Source organism: Odocoileus virginianus, chromosome 5 (genome assembly GCF_023699985.2).
Source record: "Odocoileus virginianus isolate 20LAN1187 ecotype Illinois chromosome 5, Ovbor_1.2, whole genome shotgun sequence".
Lineage (NCBI taxonomy): Eukaryota > Metazoa > Chordata > Mammalia > Artiodactyla > Cervidae > Odocoileus > Odocoileus virginianus.
In genome coordinates this window covers 47,049,893-47,068,270 of record NC_069678.1, presented here as the reverse complement: position 1 = coordinate 47,068,270, position 18,378 = coordinate 47,049,893, and the positions used below count along the sequence as shown (strand labels likewise).

At 38.6% G+C, this 18,378-nt stretch overlaps 1 non-coding gene across 1 annotated transcript; it reads right to left on the bottom strand.

Moving 5' to 3' along the window:
- Nucleotides 1-5,641: 5,641 nt before the first annotated feature.
- LOC139035335 (U6 spliceosomal RNA) lies at nucleotides 5,642-5,748 on the bottom strand. The gene has a single exon (XR_011488004.1). It is a non-coding gene; the product is annotated as a U6 spliceosomal RNA (small nuclear RNA).
- Between the last annotated feature and the right edge of the window lie 12,630 nt (nucleotides 5,749-18,378).

The following is an 18,378-nucleotide window of genomic DNA, read 5'->3' as shown; positions in this document are numbered from 1 at the left end:
GAAGTTTTCATGCTACTTTTGTGATCTTATGAAGAGATTGTTAGAAGATAATTTTCATAGATCTGTCAACTACAAATTGGCAGTTGCCACAGGCACTGGCCATTTACCCCTACAAGGATTAAATTGTGCTATTGCAGCTGCTGATCTCAACAACTCCTGAAAGGAGTTCAGACTGGAGGGCAGATATGAAGCTGTCACGCTCAGGGAAAAACTGGCAGGACAGGTCTTTGGACAATTAGATATTTTAAGGAACTGATTTTATAAACCCAATTCTTGTATCTCCTCATATCTAAAAAAGCACTAAAGTCATTCATGGTGAATGTTCTGTTATCTTGTAAATGTTCTGTCATGTGAATGTTTCTCCTAGTCACTGTTCTTTGTGACTAGCAGAAAGCTTCATAAGACTAGTAGAAACCTTCTGGGAAAATATGTGCTTGATTGCATATATTTCCCCTTCACCAAGATCACATTTATCCTGACCTTCCCTCTGCTTCTTTGGAGCAGTTTCTCAGAGCTATCTGAGGTGCTGTTCCCAGGCTGCAGTTTTTCATTTTGCCCCAAACACAATTTAATTTGCAGATCTCAAGTTGTGCATTTTTAATTTGACAGATCTCACATTTCTGTACATCTTTTGAGAAAGTGTCTTGATCAACTTTTTCTGGACTATATTATCAAATATGTTTTTATATTAGACAACCTTGAAAGATAGAGACAGTCCCTCTTGTCTCTTCCTTCCCCACACTCACATTTTAAGTAAATGGAGGGATGGTTAGTGTACTATCCAGTGTAATGAAGGAAACGTCTCCTTCTAGAGCAAAGGCTAGGGAGGCTTACTGCCCGTTATAAAAGACTGGATTCCTAAACTAACTAAACTAAAGCTCTATGAGAATATGTGTTACCCCCTCTTTACCTCACTCTATGGGAACTAGATTTCAGAAAGTATGTTGTGTTAGTCGTTCAGTTGTATCCAACTGTTTGAGACCCCATGGACTGTAGCCCACCAGTCTCTTCTGTCCATGGAATTCTCTAGGCAAGCATACTGGAGTGGATGCAATTCCCTCCTCCAGGGGCTCTTCATGACCAAGGGATCAAATCTGGATCTCCTGAACTGCAGGCAGATTCTTTACCATTTGAGAAATGCTGAAACACTGCTACTGCTATTGCTGTTGAGGTAGACATTGTTAGGCAGTCAGTATAAGGTTGAGTCTTGATTCTTTTTAGTTTTCAACTCCAACTTTAATTTCACATAAGCATTTGTTCCACTAATCTATACCTGTTGTTTAGTTTCCAAGTATTCAGAAGAATGCCCCTCCTGGTCTGGAGGACCATTAAACATCCAGACCTATAATAAGGCAATCAGTAATTGCCAGCCAACTTATCAAGGAAAAAACCCTGGTGGATCACTAAATAAATATACATCTGGTCCTTAAACAATAGCCTGAGATCATGAGAAAGAGTCACAGGCTGCCAGCTCAATGCCTAAAAAAACCCCAAGGACTAGGAATCAAAAAAAAAAAAAAAAAAAAAAAGGCATAAGAATGACAAATTGGACATGGTGGCTTTTTAAAATGATTGGCCAAAAATGACATACAGCAGGTGCCCTAAACCAACCCAAAATGAATAGATCAGTAATAGCAAAGATATAAACTGTTGCTATTCTCACTTTGAGGGCTCTTCACCCCCTCTCAGTGTCTATGCTGAGAGTTCTGTATCTCTATCTTCTAAAAGAAACTGTGTAAGATTTTGCAAGTTTATAAAGTTCAACTTTAGGCTCTATGAACAAGGACTTGGTTTCCCATTTCATCTGTGGGGGCTCTTCACCCCTTCTTAGTATCTATGCTGAGAATTTTGCATCTCTATGAGCTAAAATAAACTTTGCTTCTATGAGTGTTTGCAAGTTTACAAAGTTTGATTTTCACTTCTGGCAAACAAGGACTCAGTTTCCTATTTCACTGCAAGTAATAAAGGAGTTTTGATGCTGTTAGTATTTCAAGAAAGCTCTCTCCCTCTCTCCTTCTCCTCTGTATCTCCTTCCTTCATATGCCTATAGCATGAACATTAAGTTGACTTCTAACCAGGTCTCTTAGAGGGAAAATACAGTTTTAATCTCTCTGCCTTATTCTTGCCTGGTACATCAGTGTAGTTCAAGTCAACATCACAGGTTAGAGAGACCCTTAGGGGGAAAAGATTTTCAGATTTCAGGACTGTTGATATTTATTTTACAAGATGTGTAATGCAAAGTTGAAAATCTTAAAGTTACTCAATTGTGTCCAACTCTTTGACACTCCAAGGACTGTAGCCCTCCAGGTTCTTTTGTCCATGAAATTCTCCAGGCAAAAATACTGGAGTGGGTAGCAATTCCCTTCTCCAGGAGATCTTCCCAGCCCAGGGACTGAGCCCATGTCTCCTGTTCTGAAGGCAGATTCTTTATCTTCTGAACCACCAGAGAAGCCCCATAATGCAAAGGTAGCATAATGCAAATAATGTGACAGTTTGACCAGGGACCCTTAATTTAATATATTATCATTTCTGCACAATACATGAATATTCAAACTGTTAAAAAAACAAAAATTAACTGAGTCAATTGAGATCTTATTGGCTTTATTCAATGATTCATGAATTAGACAGCATCAAATCAAGCAGATAGAAAGGAGATCTGATGAATTGCACAAGATGAAAGACTTTTATAGGCAGAAGAACTCAGAAACAAGGAAGTTATACTAGCCCCCTAAATAGGCTTTCCCTTTAAAGAAAAAAAACAAAAAAACTTTTTTGCAATGTTATTTTCCTTTACAGGATGTCAGAGGTGTATCAGACAGATTATCTAACTCATGTTCATTAGGCAACTCCTGTCTGAGGAGTTTAAGATTCTTTCTGAGAGAGCTACAACTGTATTAAGTCTCAGTGTGGTGATAAATGGCTTACAGAAGTGGCAATCTTTTGGGTGTGTGGCCTTGTTTTTAACAATATGAAGAAATATTTCCATAGCAATTCCAATCATGTTTTGACTGCAAATTAATTTTCAAAAAATTCTGGAAAATATAAGTGGTACTAAGAGTTTTTTGGTTTTGAAGTTATTAAAGATTGTGAGCTAAGATTAGTAAAGTTAGTAAAGACCAGATAAGGAGAAGGGAGGTTGAGACTGACCTGGGCTTGTTCTCAGCACGCTAGTGAAGTAACGCTCAACATTCTCCAAGCCAGGCTTCAGCAACACGTGAACTGAGAACTTCCAGATGTTCAAGCTGGTTTTAGAAAAGGCAGAGGAACCAGAGATCAAATTGCCAATATCTGCTGGATCATCAAAAAAGCAAGAGAGTTCCAGAAAAACATCTATTTCTGCTTTATTGACTATGCCAAAGCCTTTGACTGTGTGGATCACAATAAACTGTGGAAAACTCTGAAGGAGATGGGAATAGCAGACCACCTGATCTGCCTCTTGAGAAACCTGTATGCAGGTCAGGAAGCAACAGTTAGAACTGGACATGGAAAGACAGACTGGTTCCAAATAGGAAAAGGAGTACATCAGGGCTGTATATTGTCACCTTCTTATTTAACTGATATGCACAGTTCATCATGAGAAACACTGGGCTGAAAGAAGCACAAGCTGGAATTAAGATTGCCTGGAGAAATATCAATAACCTCAGATATGCGATATGCAGATGACACCACCCTTATGGCAGAAAGTGAAGTGGAACTAAAAAGCCTCTTGATGAAAGTGAAGGAGGAGTGAAAAAGTTGGCTTAAAGCTCACTATTCAGAAAACTAAGATCATGGCATCTGGTCCCATCACCTCATGGGAAATAGACGAGGAGACAGTGGAAACAGTGTCAGACTTTATTTTTTGGGGCTCCAAAATCACTGCAGATGGTGACTGCAGCCATGATATTAAAAGACGCTTATTCCTTGGGAGGAAAGTTATGACCAACCTAGACAGCATATTAAAAAGCAGAAACATTACTTTGCCAACAAAGGTCCATCTAGTCAAGGCTATGGTTTTTCCAGTGGTCATGTATGGATGTGAGAGTTGGACTGTGAAGAAAGCTGAGCGCTGAAAAATTGATGCTTTTGAACTCTGGTGTTGGAGAAGACTCTTGAGAGTCCCTTGGACTGCAAGGAGATCCAACCAGTCACTCCTAAAGGAGATCATTCCTGGGTGTTCATTGGAAGGACTGATGCTGAAGCTGAAACTCCAATACTTTGGCCAGCTGATGCGAAGAGTTGACTCATTGGAAAAGACCCTGATGCTGGGAGGGATTGGGGGCAGGAGGAGAAGGAGACAACAGAGGATGAGATGGCAGGATGGCATCACCGACTTGATGGACATGAGTTTGAGTAAACTCTGGGAGTTGGTGATGGACAGGGAGGCCTGGCGTGCTGCGATTCATGGGGTCACCAAGAGCCGGACGCGACTGAGAGACTGAACTGAACTGTACTCAGTTGTTAAGTCTTGTTCGACTCTTTTGAATGACTAGACCACCCGGCTCCTCTGTCAATGGGATCTCCCAGGCAAGAATACTGGAGTAGGTAGCCATTTCCTTCTCCATGAAATAAACATAAGTCTACTTTTATCTGAAGTTCAACCTGGTGGCCAAATCCAACTGTCCGGAGCCACCAGTTCACTTTCAGCAACACACTGTTAACAATTTTCTTCTTTTTAAATCTTTCACATAGAGATGATGGCAGGGATCTAAAAGAGATTTGCTTTTCTATTTTTAATGGTGAAAATACCAGTATATAGTTTCTCTCAAGGTTACTTTTTCTTCCATTTAATGGGAATTTAGTTTAATGGGAAATAGGAAGAGAATCTAAATTTCCTAACTTTTATTATGCATTTTCTTCAACTTTTGTTTAGCTACAATTAAAGACCATATTCTTTTTCTCATTTTCTACATTATTGAGCTGTTTCCTTGAAGGAATAGATAATACTCCTTGCTCTTCAAAGGGACAGAAATAAGAAAGGACATTAATCTTAGGTGTTCGTTTAAATCCTGTCCTTGGTGACGACCATTCAGATGATAATCTTTCCTGTTTTTTCAGTAGTAGAGAGACAAATGTAAAGAAAATTCTTAATATCTTTTCTCCTTTGGATGCCAACAGTTACAGTATGTAGTTCAGTAACTGAGGCCCAGGAAGACTTTTTAAGCTAGCTGATACTATTAAGAGAACTGGTTTCGGGGGACACCCTTCCATTCCTTTAGTTACAAACCCCTCAAGCCAATTAGTCAAACTATGTTCACTTATGACTTTGCTAGAGCTCCTAAAATAATTTTATTTTATAAATCATTCAATAATTTGATGTAGACATAACTATCATTTCACATATGAGGAAAGCAATGTGCTTTAAAAGAAATGTGGCATAGAAAAAATGTTAAAAGAGTACTTTGTTTGTTAAATTATGTAGAAGAGATAGTTTAAAGAAGTTCAAGGATTTTTTTTCTTTTTTAAATTCAGAGAAGATAATGGTAAAGAATAAGTAGATGGATGTATATTAGTAGAACAAAGTTAATGCAATTAAATACACTAAATAAAATATTACCCTTTTTGAAATTATTGCTTTCTACATATTATTATGACTTTTATTTAAGTTGATATTCCAGTCAAGAGCAGTGAGAATTATGCTCTAGATTTATAATTGCTATGTAAAAATACAGCATTTTTCATAAATTTGAACATTATTTTTGTGCAGGGACAATGTTAATTTTCTCTATATTGTTCCAATTGTAGCATAAGTGCTGCTGAAGTAAGCCCTAAAGTATATCAAAATGCCAAAATCTAAAACACTCTATCAATGACTCTAGCAATTTGAGAAATCAGTCTAAAATGAACCTGAAATATTGACATTGTTGGACATTAGATACATTGGTCATATGAGAACACTTGGCCTTACCCAGTGGCGCTAGTATTAAAGAACATGTCTTCCAATGAAGGAGACATAGAGTCATGGGTTCAGTCCCTCAGTCAGGAAGATCCCCTGGAAGAGGACATCACAACCAACTCCAGTATTCATGCCTGGAGAGGAGCCTGGCAGGCTATGGTCCATGTGGTCACAAAGAGTCAGACATGACAGAAGCCACTTAGCGCATGCCTACATGGGAGAACTACATTTCTGATAGGACACTAGAGGGGAGTTAATAGCTTATATTTTCATAATAAGAAAGAACTATGAAAAAATGCATCTATATTTTAGAAGAAAATTTTAACAGACCTACATTTAATATTTCTAGAACTAACACCAAAAAAAAGATGTCCTATTCTTCAGAGGGGATTGGAATGAAAAGCAGGAAGTCAAGAAATACCTGGAGTAACAGGAAGTTTGGCCTTGGATTATAAAATGAAACAAAGCAAAGAATAAAAGAATTTTGCTAAGAGAATGCACTGGTCATAGCAAACAACCTCTTCCAACAACACAAGAGATGACTCTACACTTGGACCTCGCCCAATGGTCAATAATGAAATCAGACTGATTATATTCTTTGCATCCAAAGAAGGGAAAGCTCTATACAGTCAGCAAAAACAGACCTGGAGATGACTGTGGCTCAGATAACGAGCTCCTTATTTCAAACTTCAGACTTAAATTGAAGAAAGTAGGGAAAACCACTAGACATTTCAGTTACAACATAAATCAAATCCCTTATGATTATACAATGGAAGTGACAAATAGATTCAAGGGATTACATCTGATAGAGTACCTGAAGAACTATGGACAGAGGTTCATAACACTGTACAGGAGGTGGTGATCAAAACCATCCCCAAGAAGAAACACAAAAAATAAGAATGGTTGTTTGAGGAGGCCTTGGAAATGGCTGAGAAAAGAAGAGAAGAAAAGGCAAAGGAGAAAAGGAAAGATATATTCATCTGAATGCAGAATTCCAAAGAACAGCAAGAAGAGACAAAAAGCCTTTCTAAGTGATTGATGCAAAGAAATAGAGGAAAACAATAGAATGGGAAAGACTAGAGATTTCTTCAAGAAAATATGAGATACCAAAGGAACATTTCATGCAAAGATGGGCACAATAAAGGAGAGAAACAGTATGGACCTAACGGAAGCAGAACATACTAAGATGAGGTGGCAAGAATACACAGAAGAGCTATACAAAAAAGATCTTCATGACCCAGATAATCACAATGGTGTGATCACTCACCTGGAGCCAGACATCCAGGGAAGCATCACTATCAACAGAGTTAGTGGAGGTGATGGAATTCCAGTTGAGCTATTTCAACCCCTAAAAGATGATGCTGTGAAAGTGCTGCACTCAATATGCCAGCAAATTTAGAAAAATCAGCAGTGGTTATGGCCACAGGAATAGAAAAGATCAGTTTTCATTCCCATCCCAAAGAAAAGCAATGCCAAATAATGTTCAGATTACCACACAATTGTACTCATTTCACACACTAGCAAAATAATGCACAAAATTCTCAAAGCAAGGCTTCAATAGCATGTGAACTGAGAACTTCCAGATGTTTAAGCTGGATTTAGAAAAGGCAGAGGAGCCAGAGATCAAATTGCAAGCATCCACTGGATCATAGAAAAAGCAAGGGAATTCTATAGAAACATCTACTTCTGCTTCATTGACTACGCTAATGCCTTTGTGTGGATCATAATAAGCTGTGGAAAATTCTTAAAGAGATGGGACCACTTTACCTTCCTCCTGATAAATCTGTATGCAGGTCAAGAAACAACATTTAGAACAGGACATGGAACACTGGACTTGTTGCAAATTGGAAAAGGAATAGTCAAGGCTGTATATTGCCACCTTGCTTATATAAATTATATGAAGAGTACATCATGTGAAATGCCAAGCTGAATGAAGCACAAGCTGGAATCAAGATATTGGGAGAAATATCAATAACCTCAGATATGCAGATGACACCATCCTTATGGCAGAAACCAAGGAGGAAATAAAGAGCCTCTTGATGAAAGTGAAAGAGAAAAGTTAAAAAGTTGTTGACTTAAAATTCAACATTCAAAAAACTAAGATCATGACATCTGGTCCTATCAATTCATGGCAAATAGATGGGAAAAAAATGAAAACAGTGACAGATTTCATTTTCTTGGACTCCAAATCACTGCAGATGGTGATTGCAGCCATGAATTTAAAAGTCACTTGCTCTTTGGAAGATCAGGTGTGACAAAGCAGGACAGCATATGAAAAAACAGAGATATCACTTTGCCAACAAAGGTCCATATTATCAAAGCTATGGTTTTTCCAGTACTCATATATGGATGTAAGAGTTGGACTGTAAAAAAAGCTGAGTGCTGAAGAATTGATGCTTTTGAACTGTGGTGTTGGTGAAGACTCTTAAGATTTCCTGGGACTGCAAGGAGATCCAACCAGTCAATCTTAAAGGAAATCAATTGTGAATATTCATTTGAAAGACTGATGCTGAAGCTGAATCTCCAATGCTTTGGCCACCTGATGCAAAGAACTGATTCGTTGGAAAAGACCCTACTGCTGGGAAAAACTGAAGGCAGGAGGAGAAGGGGGAGACAGAGGATGAAATAGTTGCATGGCATCACCGACTCGGTGGACATGAGTTTCAGCAATCTCCTGCAATTGGTTATGGACAGCGAAGCCTGTCGTGATGCATTCATGGGGTCACAAATAGTCAGACATGACTGAGCGACTGAAGTGAACTGAGCATTGATATAGAGAAGGTAATGGCAGTCCACCCCCCTATTCTTGCCTGGAAAATCCAATGGACAGAGGAATCTGGCAGGCTACAATACAAGGGGTTGCAAAGAGTCAGATAAGACAGAACATACATACACATAAATTTTATTTCATTATTAGAATTGACATTCAACAGATAATATATTGAAAATTAAAAGTTATTTACCTTAGAGATTACCAAAAAAGAATAATGGTTTTAAATGTTGACTAAGTGCAGGGCAGATTACTAAATGCTTGCATATATTATTCTCATAATAAAACTATAGCTGAGGATTTTTATATATTAATTTTATTGATTAAAAACAAAATTCTGAGAAGTTCAGAAATTTATCCAGCATTATAAGGCTAGTAACTGAAGAAATGAAGATTCAAAAATATTACTTAATAGTTTTTAAGTCAAGTCTATACAATTATCACATAGCATCTGTTCTGAGATTGAGTCTACTTACTGTATTCAATCTTTAATGAGGCAGATTTGTGATCCAGGATTGTGATCTCAAGTCAGCCATTCTAGTCTGAACCTCTCTCCTACAATTACCTAATGTGTGATCTTGAGCTAATGTTTCTAAGGCTCATACTTTTCATCTATAATACAGAAATACTAATAATACTCCCTTATTTTGTTGTTTGTGTACTACGCTATAAGCCAAGGAAGAGAGGACAGCAGATAGGAAGCAGATTGTTTTAAGGGTTAATTGCAATAATAGATCTTGTAAAAAATTAAAAACCAAAAACCCACAATAAACACACCACTTACCATCAGTTCAGTTCAGTTCAGTTGCTCAGTCATGTCTGACTCTTTGTGACCCCATGAATCGCAGAATACCAGGCCTCGCTGTCCATCACCAACTCTCGGAGTTCACTCAAAGTCACATCCATCAAGTCGGTGACACCATTCAGCCATCTCATCTTCTGTCGCCCCTTCTCCTCCTGCCCCCAATCCCTCCCAGCATCAGGGTCTTTTCCAATGAGTCAATTCTTCGCATCAGGTGGCCAAAGTACTGGAGTTTCAGCTTCAGCATCAGTCCTTCTGATGAACACCTAGGACTGAGTTCCTTTAGGATGGACTGGTTGGATCTCCTTGCACTCCAAGGGACTCTCAAGAGTCTTCTCCAACACCACAGTTCAAAAGCATCAATTCTTCTGCACTCAGCTTTCTTCACAGTCCAACTCTCAAATCCATACACGACCACTAGAAAAACCATAGCCTTGACCAGATGTACCTTTGTTGGCAAAGTAACGTCTCTGCTTTTTAATATGCTGTCTAGCTTGGTCATGACTTTCCTACCAAGGAGTAAGCATCTTTTAATTTCATGGCTGCAGTCACCATCTGCAGTGATTTTGGAGCCCCCACAAATAAAGTCTGACACTATTTCCACTGTCTCCACTTACCATGGTATCTAATAATAAAGTTTACTTTTATTAGAAATGCTATCAACTACTGTGCTGTGTGCTTAGTCACTCAGTTGTGTCTGACTCTCCAATCCATTGGACTGTAGCCTGCCAAGCTCCTCTTTCCATGGGATTTTTCAGGCAAGAATACTAGAGCTGTTGTCAGTTCCTTCTCCAGGGGATCTTCCTAACCCAGAGATTAAACCTACATCTCCTGTGTCTCCTACATGGCAGGCAGATTATTTACCTGTTGAGCCATCAGGGAAACTCACTATCAACTGCCACAGTATTCCAAATTCCTAAGGGAGGCAATACAGAGAGGAAAGTCAAGAGAGCCAGGGTAAAAATCCAGAGACAACTTTGTTGAGCAAGTTGGAGGAGAGAAAAAAGCCAGAAAATGAAAAATTAGATAAGGATCAGCAGGTTTTTTATATAACTGTGTCACATTGAAGGAAGTCAAGCAGATGTCAGCAGTGATAATACATACTTCAGGGCTTGAGGAAGACATAACGTGAAAAGTGAGACTGGGGTAAGTGTAAGTGGGGCATAAATGTGTTTGTGTAAGGTTGACTTTTCAAATATGTGAAAATTTACAGTGTGAATCTGAAGAGTTTTTACCTATTTTGAGTGTAATGTCTATTCTGTGATTTAATCTAAATATTTTCATAAGAATAGCAGTATGCTAATAGCTAGTTTGTAAGACTATCTGACAGAATGGGCGTACAATTATGTTGGTACCCTGATTAAAATGAAACTATGGCTCATTTGATTAAAATGAGAGTTAAAAAAAAAGAAAAACAAAAACACAAAATACTTGTTGCCATTTGTTAATGGCTGTGACATTACCACCACCTCCCTCTTGAAGTTTTCCATCTCCTTAGACATCGCCCCCCCTCTGATATTTCTCATTTTCAGGATCTTTGCATTGACTGCTCCCACTGTTTGGATTTTTTTTGTTTTCCTACAGTCTAGTCATCCTTTCAGTCTTTAAAATTCAACTCAAATGTCACTTCCTTTTAAAATAACACACAAAAACACAAAGCAACAAAAAGCACACTTTATGATATACCCTTCAGACTACCTCATGTTCCCCTGATATATATTTATTGCTCCCTATATATTTGTCTGTTGCACAATCAGATTGTAATTAAAAGCAAAAACCTATGATGTTTTGCTGTCTTCATTCTGATAAAAAATAAAAGTTCACAAGTATAGGGACAATATCTGTTCTTCAATGACCCTCCAGTTCCTTGAGTATGTTACTATCTATGGAGAAACAGAAAATGACATTCCCTTGGGCTGAGAGTCTTGTCATCATATTGGCATCTCAAAAATACAGCATAGGGTCAAGCACATAAATTGTTGAATTTACCCATTAACATACCACATCTGTATGGAGTAGCATTGGTTAAGTAGGTGGTACTCTGCTAGATATATAAGTCCATACCCTTCAGGAATTCATCGTGTAGTTGAGAAAACCATAAAGCCACATGTGGTACAAAATAGATGATCAAAATAAAAATAAATCCAAAAAAATACATTATATTTCAGCGTTTGTGAGGTTAAAACCTGCTACTTATTCTGTCATTGAGCATATACACTTTTCCAAAGAAGCTATCAAAATGTCTCTATAGGCAAATATGCTAAAGTATAGAAACACACTGCTTGTGAATCTCTTAGCCTGGAGTCAGGTCAGGAATACCAGCTGTGATAAATTGTAAAGTAAGTATGTACAATTTGACAAGCCAGGCAAGGATTTACTTGTTGGAGTGTTCTAAATCTTTTGTTCTTAGCTTGCATCCCTCCAAATGTTCAAAGGAAGCTGAACACATGCCAGATCAGAACAGGGAGTGTAGCAACTGCAGAGTGGGTATATTTGTCCACTTTGTGGGTGCACTATTTACAGCACTGCTGTTCTAATCATCAGTTTGAATTGCATTGTTCTCGCTCTTATTTATGAATGTTCTTTTCTCCTCTTGTTGTCATGCCTACCTCCTCAATCACTTCCCACATCAGTAGGTGACTACAATACACAGAGAGGGAAATACATTGGTTGTGTCTACACAGAGACAGTGGAGTGAGCTCTAGGACTGTAACAAGCAATGGATCTTAGATGCTAAGGGAGAGCCAGCAGCAAGGTTTAGAGCTAGAAGGGCAGAGTTAAGAAAAAGATTTGAAGATAGGGTCTATGAAGGGACAAATACAAAAGTCAATGGTCTTTAAAAATCTATTGTCTTGTAAATAATTCTAACAATTGGAATTTGTATTTCTAGAAGTATTGCAATAATATGTGAATAAAAGTGTAAGAATTCACTACTGTCTACACTAAAATTCTTTTTGATGCATAAGGAGAGTAAGTCATGGTATTTCTATTACTTTAATTTCAGCATATCGATAAGTAAAGCAGCCTGAATCACTAGAACTTTTTCTGAGTCCACAAACACTTCTTGGAAGAGAAGTTATGACCAACATAGACAGTATGCTAACAAGCAGAGACATTACTTTGCCAACAAAGGTCCGTCTAGTCAAAGCTATGGTTTTTTTCAGTAGTCATGTATGGATGTGAGATTTAGACTATAAAGAAAGCTGAGCACCAAAGAATTGATGCTTTTGAACTGTGGTGTTGGAGAAGACTCTTGAGAGTCCCTTGGACTGCAGGGAGATCCAACCAGTCCATACTAAAGGAAACCAGTCCTGAATATTCATTAGAAGGACTGATGCTGAATATGAAACTCCAATACTTTGGCCTCCTGATGACAATAACTGACTCATTGGAAAAGACGCTGATGCTGGGAAAGACTGAAGGAAGGAGAAGGGGGCAACAGAGGATGAGGTGGTTGGATGGCATCACCGACTCAATGGATATGAGTTTGAGTAGGCTCCAGGAGTTGGTGATGGACAGGGAGGTCTGGTGTGCTGTAGTCCATGGGGTCACAAAGAGTCAGACAAAAGTGAGTGGCTGAGCTGACTGAACACTTCTCTCCACCAACACTCAGAATGTTTCCAAGCATTGTGTGAACCTGTAGTTCCTATAAGGAAAGAATTCTTACCTCATTAATAAAACTTAGGTTTATTGAAAGCCATTTATTGCCTGGCTAAATTGCCACCAGCTACTGCTCTTTGGACCTCATAGTGTCAGCTTTTCCTTTTCACACATGTGCCTTTGATTGTTTTCCTTGAAAAAAGTCTTCAGAAGTATTCAATATCTTTGCCTGTTAGCAACACTAGTCTTTACTCTGGTTTGGTGCTTAAATAGAAATAACTTACAGCACTCTAAATGTCAGGCCCTATGCCACAAACTAGACTACATTTATCTTATAAAGAGTAAGATAATGGGAATTTTTCAAAGGGGAAATGAAATGTGTGATTAAATAGTGGGGTCTGAAAGAATAAGGATTAGAGACAATAATAGATAAGAAAAAGAAATGTGAGGTTATATAATACTCAAAAGGTGAAAAATGATTAAGCCGTCATTGCCAGCTTGCCTTTTTAAAAACTTACTTTGTTTTCCATGATTATGTCTTTGGAGTCAGCTCTTCCAAGGAGTTTTCTAAATTTAGACCTAAACTCAATATATCTGTTCTCTAATGACAACCAGCATAGCTAGATTTAAAAAGTGACAAATAGTTATCAAACTCAATGTGGTCAGCAGTTGGGATTTAGGAAACAAAAGCTTTAAATGTTACCTTCTAGGAGCTTAAAATCTATCTGGGTGGTGGGGGAAGAGGGAAAGGAGAAAATGAGGAAAAGGAAAAGTGCAGGAACTATCTAATGACAAACAAGAAAAGGGAATGGAAGCGTAAAATCCAATTCATTAAATCAATGGTTGAGTCATCTTAGGTTTAGTTTTTGCCTCCTAGGCTTCTAATTACAAAGCATTCTTAGCTGGCAACATGCACAATCTATAGAGTTTCAGCTACTACCTATACTGCTATAGCTTTGAGGCAGGAGGCAGATGGGTCCCCTGAAGGTAAAGCTATTGGATATTCATTCTCTATTGACTGAAACACCAAGACAAGAAAGGCAAGGCAATTAAGGGAAGAGGCTGGGTCCTACTCAGACCACATATTTCTCCTTCTCAAAGTCAGGAGACCTCCCCAACCACACATGCACAGAAAAGGCTTCTTTGAGGTCAAAAGGAAGTTATGTAAAGAAATGTTCTACCCAGACACCTTTCTTGTAGGACTCATCTTGGCTAAGAGATGTGTGCACACACATGGAGATATACTAAATATGGACTGTGAACCAGTCAAATCAAAATGATTGGCCAAAGAAAACCCAGAAGAAATGCCCCATAAAAGTAATTCAAATTGCCATGAGGGTGCTACTCAGCAACTCCATTTCTCCTGAGTCTGCCCGTGTGTCTATCCACAAATACTATACTCTTTCTCCTCCTAATTAACACTTTACTTGCTTCACTACTTTCTGTCTTTGTGGAAATTATTTTCTGCAAAGCCAAAGGGCCAGCACCCTTGTCACTGACTGCTGGTCTAGTGGCTAGGATTTGGTGCTTTCTCCAGTGCAACTCAGCCTCATTCCAAGCCCCATTCCAAGCCCTTGCAGCCAAGGCCACCGGAGATCAGCTTGATGATAAGTGAATCTATGTGCATGCATGCTAAGTCAATTCAATTGTGTCTGACTCTTTGTGACCCTGTGGACTGTAGCCTACAAGACTTCTCCATCTGTGGGATTTTCCAGGCAAGAATATTGGAGTTGCCATGCCCTCCCCCAAGGGATCTTCTCAACTCAAGAAACCTCAGTCTCCTGCATTGCAGGCAGATTCTCTATTGCCAAGCCACTGGGGAAGACCAACTGAATCTATATATGTAGACTAAATCTCACTCCTAAACTTTCCACTTGTGCATCTTACTTTCCATGTAAGCAGTCCATTTGGATGGATTCTAACAACATGAAAATCAGCATATTTGAATCAAATTTGCCATTCCTCACAAACATTCTTAACATTCTTCTTCTCTTACTATATTCTCTCTCTGGTTTTTTGTTTGTTTGTTTGTTTGTTTTGTTTTGTTTTTAGTGAATAACCAGAGTCACTGAGACTTAGAAACTGTCCCACTCCATTCCATTTTATTTTTCTTTTCAGTCCATATCTTTCAATTTATTTTAATTCAATTAAATCAACATTTATTGAATGGCCATACCACTCCAGACAAAGCTGGAAACAACATGGAAGAACTTATAGTGAAGGAATATGTTTTACAAGAAATTAAAAATACAAGGACTGCTAGGAAACAGGAAGTAAAAGGTGGTAAAGAAATATGTAGCAAAGATATTTAGTGTCAGCTTGGTAGTCTCTACAATCTTTTTACATAATCACTCTAACTTAATAGCGTGCATCTCATTTTATCAAAAATTAGAAGCAAAATCAAGGATTCTATAGTCATACTCCCTCGTTACCATCACCTGTGTATATAACCCCTGCCTTAATCTGACTGCTTTGTATGAAACATTCATTCCTGTATCTAAGACCAGATCATTTCTGAAAACTATTCAAAGAATCTCTCTGGCAAGTCTTTCATCTCTTTTATCATCGCCATCTTTCTTACTAGTGGATCATTTCCATCAAGTTATTTCTACCAACAGCCACTAAAGGATAACTCAGAGACTATTTCCAGGGCAGTGGTCATAGACATGTTTGGAGAAAGGGCCTAGACATTTGTCTGCAAGTGTGCAAGTGTTGTCTTAAGGGGATAATATTTCTCCTATTGGATTCTGGGCAGGTTCCTGGGATTCTAAGAAGTAGAGGGAGATTAATCAACAGAAAACTTGGTATGCTGGACAGCAGGATGACCATAAGTGTGGTTTACCAGAGTCACCTTCTACAGTCTCCAGTGGACCACATTCTTCTCTACTGGAGAGGGGAATGGCAAACCACTTCAGTATTCCTGCCTTGAGAACCTCTAACAGTATGAAAAGGCAAAAAGACAGGACACTGAAAGATGAACTCCCCAGGTCAGTAGGTGCCCAATATACTACTGGAGATCAGTGGAGAAATATCTTCAGAAAGAATGAAGAGATGGAGTCAAAGCGAAAACAACAGCCAGATGTGAATGTGACTTGTGATGAAAGCAAGGTCCCATGCTATAAAGAGCAATATTGCATAGGAACCTGGATTGTTAAGTCCATGAATCAAGGCAAATTGGAAGTGGTCAAACAGGAGATGGAAAGAGTGAACATCGACATTTTAGGAATCAGCGAACTAAAATGGACTGGAATGGGTGAATTCAACTCAGATGACCATTATATCTACTATTGTGGGCAAGAATCCCTTAGAAGAAATGGAGTAGCCATCATGGTCAAACAAAGAGTCTGAAATGCAGTACTTGGATGCAATCTCATAAATGACAGAATGATCTCTGTTTGTCTCCAAGGCAAACCATTCAATATCACAATAATCCAAGTCTATGCCCTGACCAGTAACACTGAAGAAGCTGAAGTTGAATGGTTCTATGAAGACCTACAAGACCTTTTAGAATTAACACCCAAAAAAGATCTCCTTTTCATTATAGAGGACTGGAATGCAAAAGTAGGAAGTCAAGAAACACCTGGAGTAACAGACAAATTTGGCCTTGAAGTACGGAATGAAGCAGGGCAAAGGCTAATAGTTTTGCCAAGAGAACACACTGATCATAGCAAACACCCCCTTCCAACAACACAAGGGAAGACTCTATACATGGACATCACCAGATGGTCAACACTGAAATCAGATCAATTACATTCTTTGCAGCCAAAGATAGAGAAGCTCTATACAGTCAGCAAAAACAAGACCAGGAGCTGACTGTGGCTCTGATCATGAACACCTTATTGCCAAATTCAGACTTATTAAAGAAAATAGGGAAAACCACTAGACCATTCAGGTATGACCTAAATCAAATCCCTAATGATTATACAGTGGAAGTGAGAGATAGATTTAAGAGACTAGGATAGACCGACTGCCTGATGAACTATAGACAGAGGTTCATGTCATTATATGGGAGACAGGGAGCAAAACCATCCCCAAGAAAAAGAAATGCAAAAGAGCAAAATGGCTGTCTGAGGAGGCCTTACAAATAGCTGTGAAAAGAAGAGAAGCCAAAAGCAACAGAGAAAAGGAAAGATATATTCATTTGAATGCAGAGTTGCAAAGAATATCAAGGAGAGATAGGAAAGCGTTCCTCAGGGATCAGTGCAAGAAACAGAGGAAAACAATAGAATGGGAAAGACTAGAGATTTCTTCAAGAAAATTAGTGATACCAAGGGAACATTTCATGCAAAGATGGGTTCAGCAAAGGACAGAAATTGTATGGACCTAACAGAAGCAGAAGATATTAAGAAGAGGTGGCAAGAATACACCGAAGAACTATACACAAAAGGTCTTCACAACCCAGATAAGGACAATGGTGTGATCACTTACCTAGAGCCTGACATCCTGGAATGTGAAGGCAAGTGGGTCTTAGGAAGCATCACTATGAACAAAGCTAGTTGAAGTGATGGAATTCCAGTTGAGTTATTTCAACCCCTCAAAGATGATGCTGTGATAGTGCTGCACTCAATATACCAGCAAATTGGAAAACTCAGCAGTGGCCACAGGACTGGAAAGGTCAGTTTTCATTCCAATCCCAGATAAAGACAATGCCAAAGAACATTCAAACTACCGCACATTGCACTTATCTCACACTCTAGCAAAGTAATGCTCAAAATTCTCCAAGCCGTGCTTCAACAATACATGAGCTGTGAACTTCTACATGTTCACGCTGGTTTTAGAAAAGGCAGAGGAACCAGAGATCAAATTGCCAACATTCACTGGATCATTTAAAAAGTAAGAGGGCTTCAGAAAACATCTATTTCTGCTTTATTGACTATGCCAAAGCCTTTGACTGTGTGGATTGCAATAAACTGTGGAAAATTCTGAAAGAGTTGGGGATACCAGACCACCTGACCTGCCTCTTGAGAAATCTGTATGCAGATCAGAAAAAAACAGTTAGAACTGGACATATGTCAGGAGTACGTCAAGGCTGTGTATTGTCACCCTGCTTATTTAACTTATTTGCAGAGTACATCATGGGAAACACTGAGCTGGATGAAGCACAAACTGGAATCAAGATTGCTGAGAGAAATATCAATAGCCTCAGATACGCAGATAACACCACCCTTATGGCAGAAAGGGAAGGAGAACAAAAGAGCCTCTTGAAGAAAGTGAAAGAGGAGAATGAAAAAGTTGGTTTAAAGCTCAACATTCATAAAACTAAGATCATGGCATCCAGTCCCATCACTTTATTGCAAATAGATAGAGAAAGAGTGTCAAACTATTTTTCTG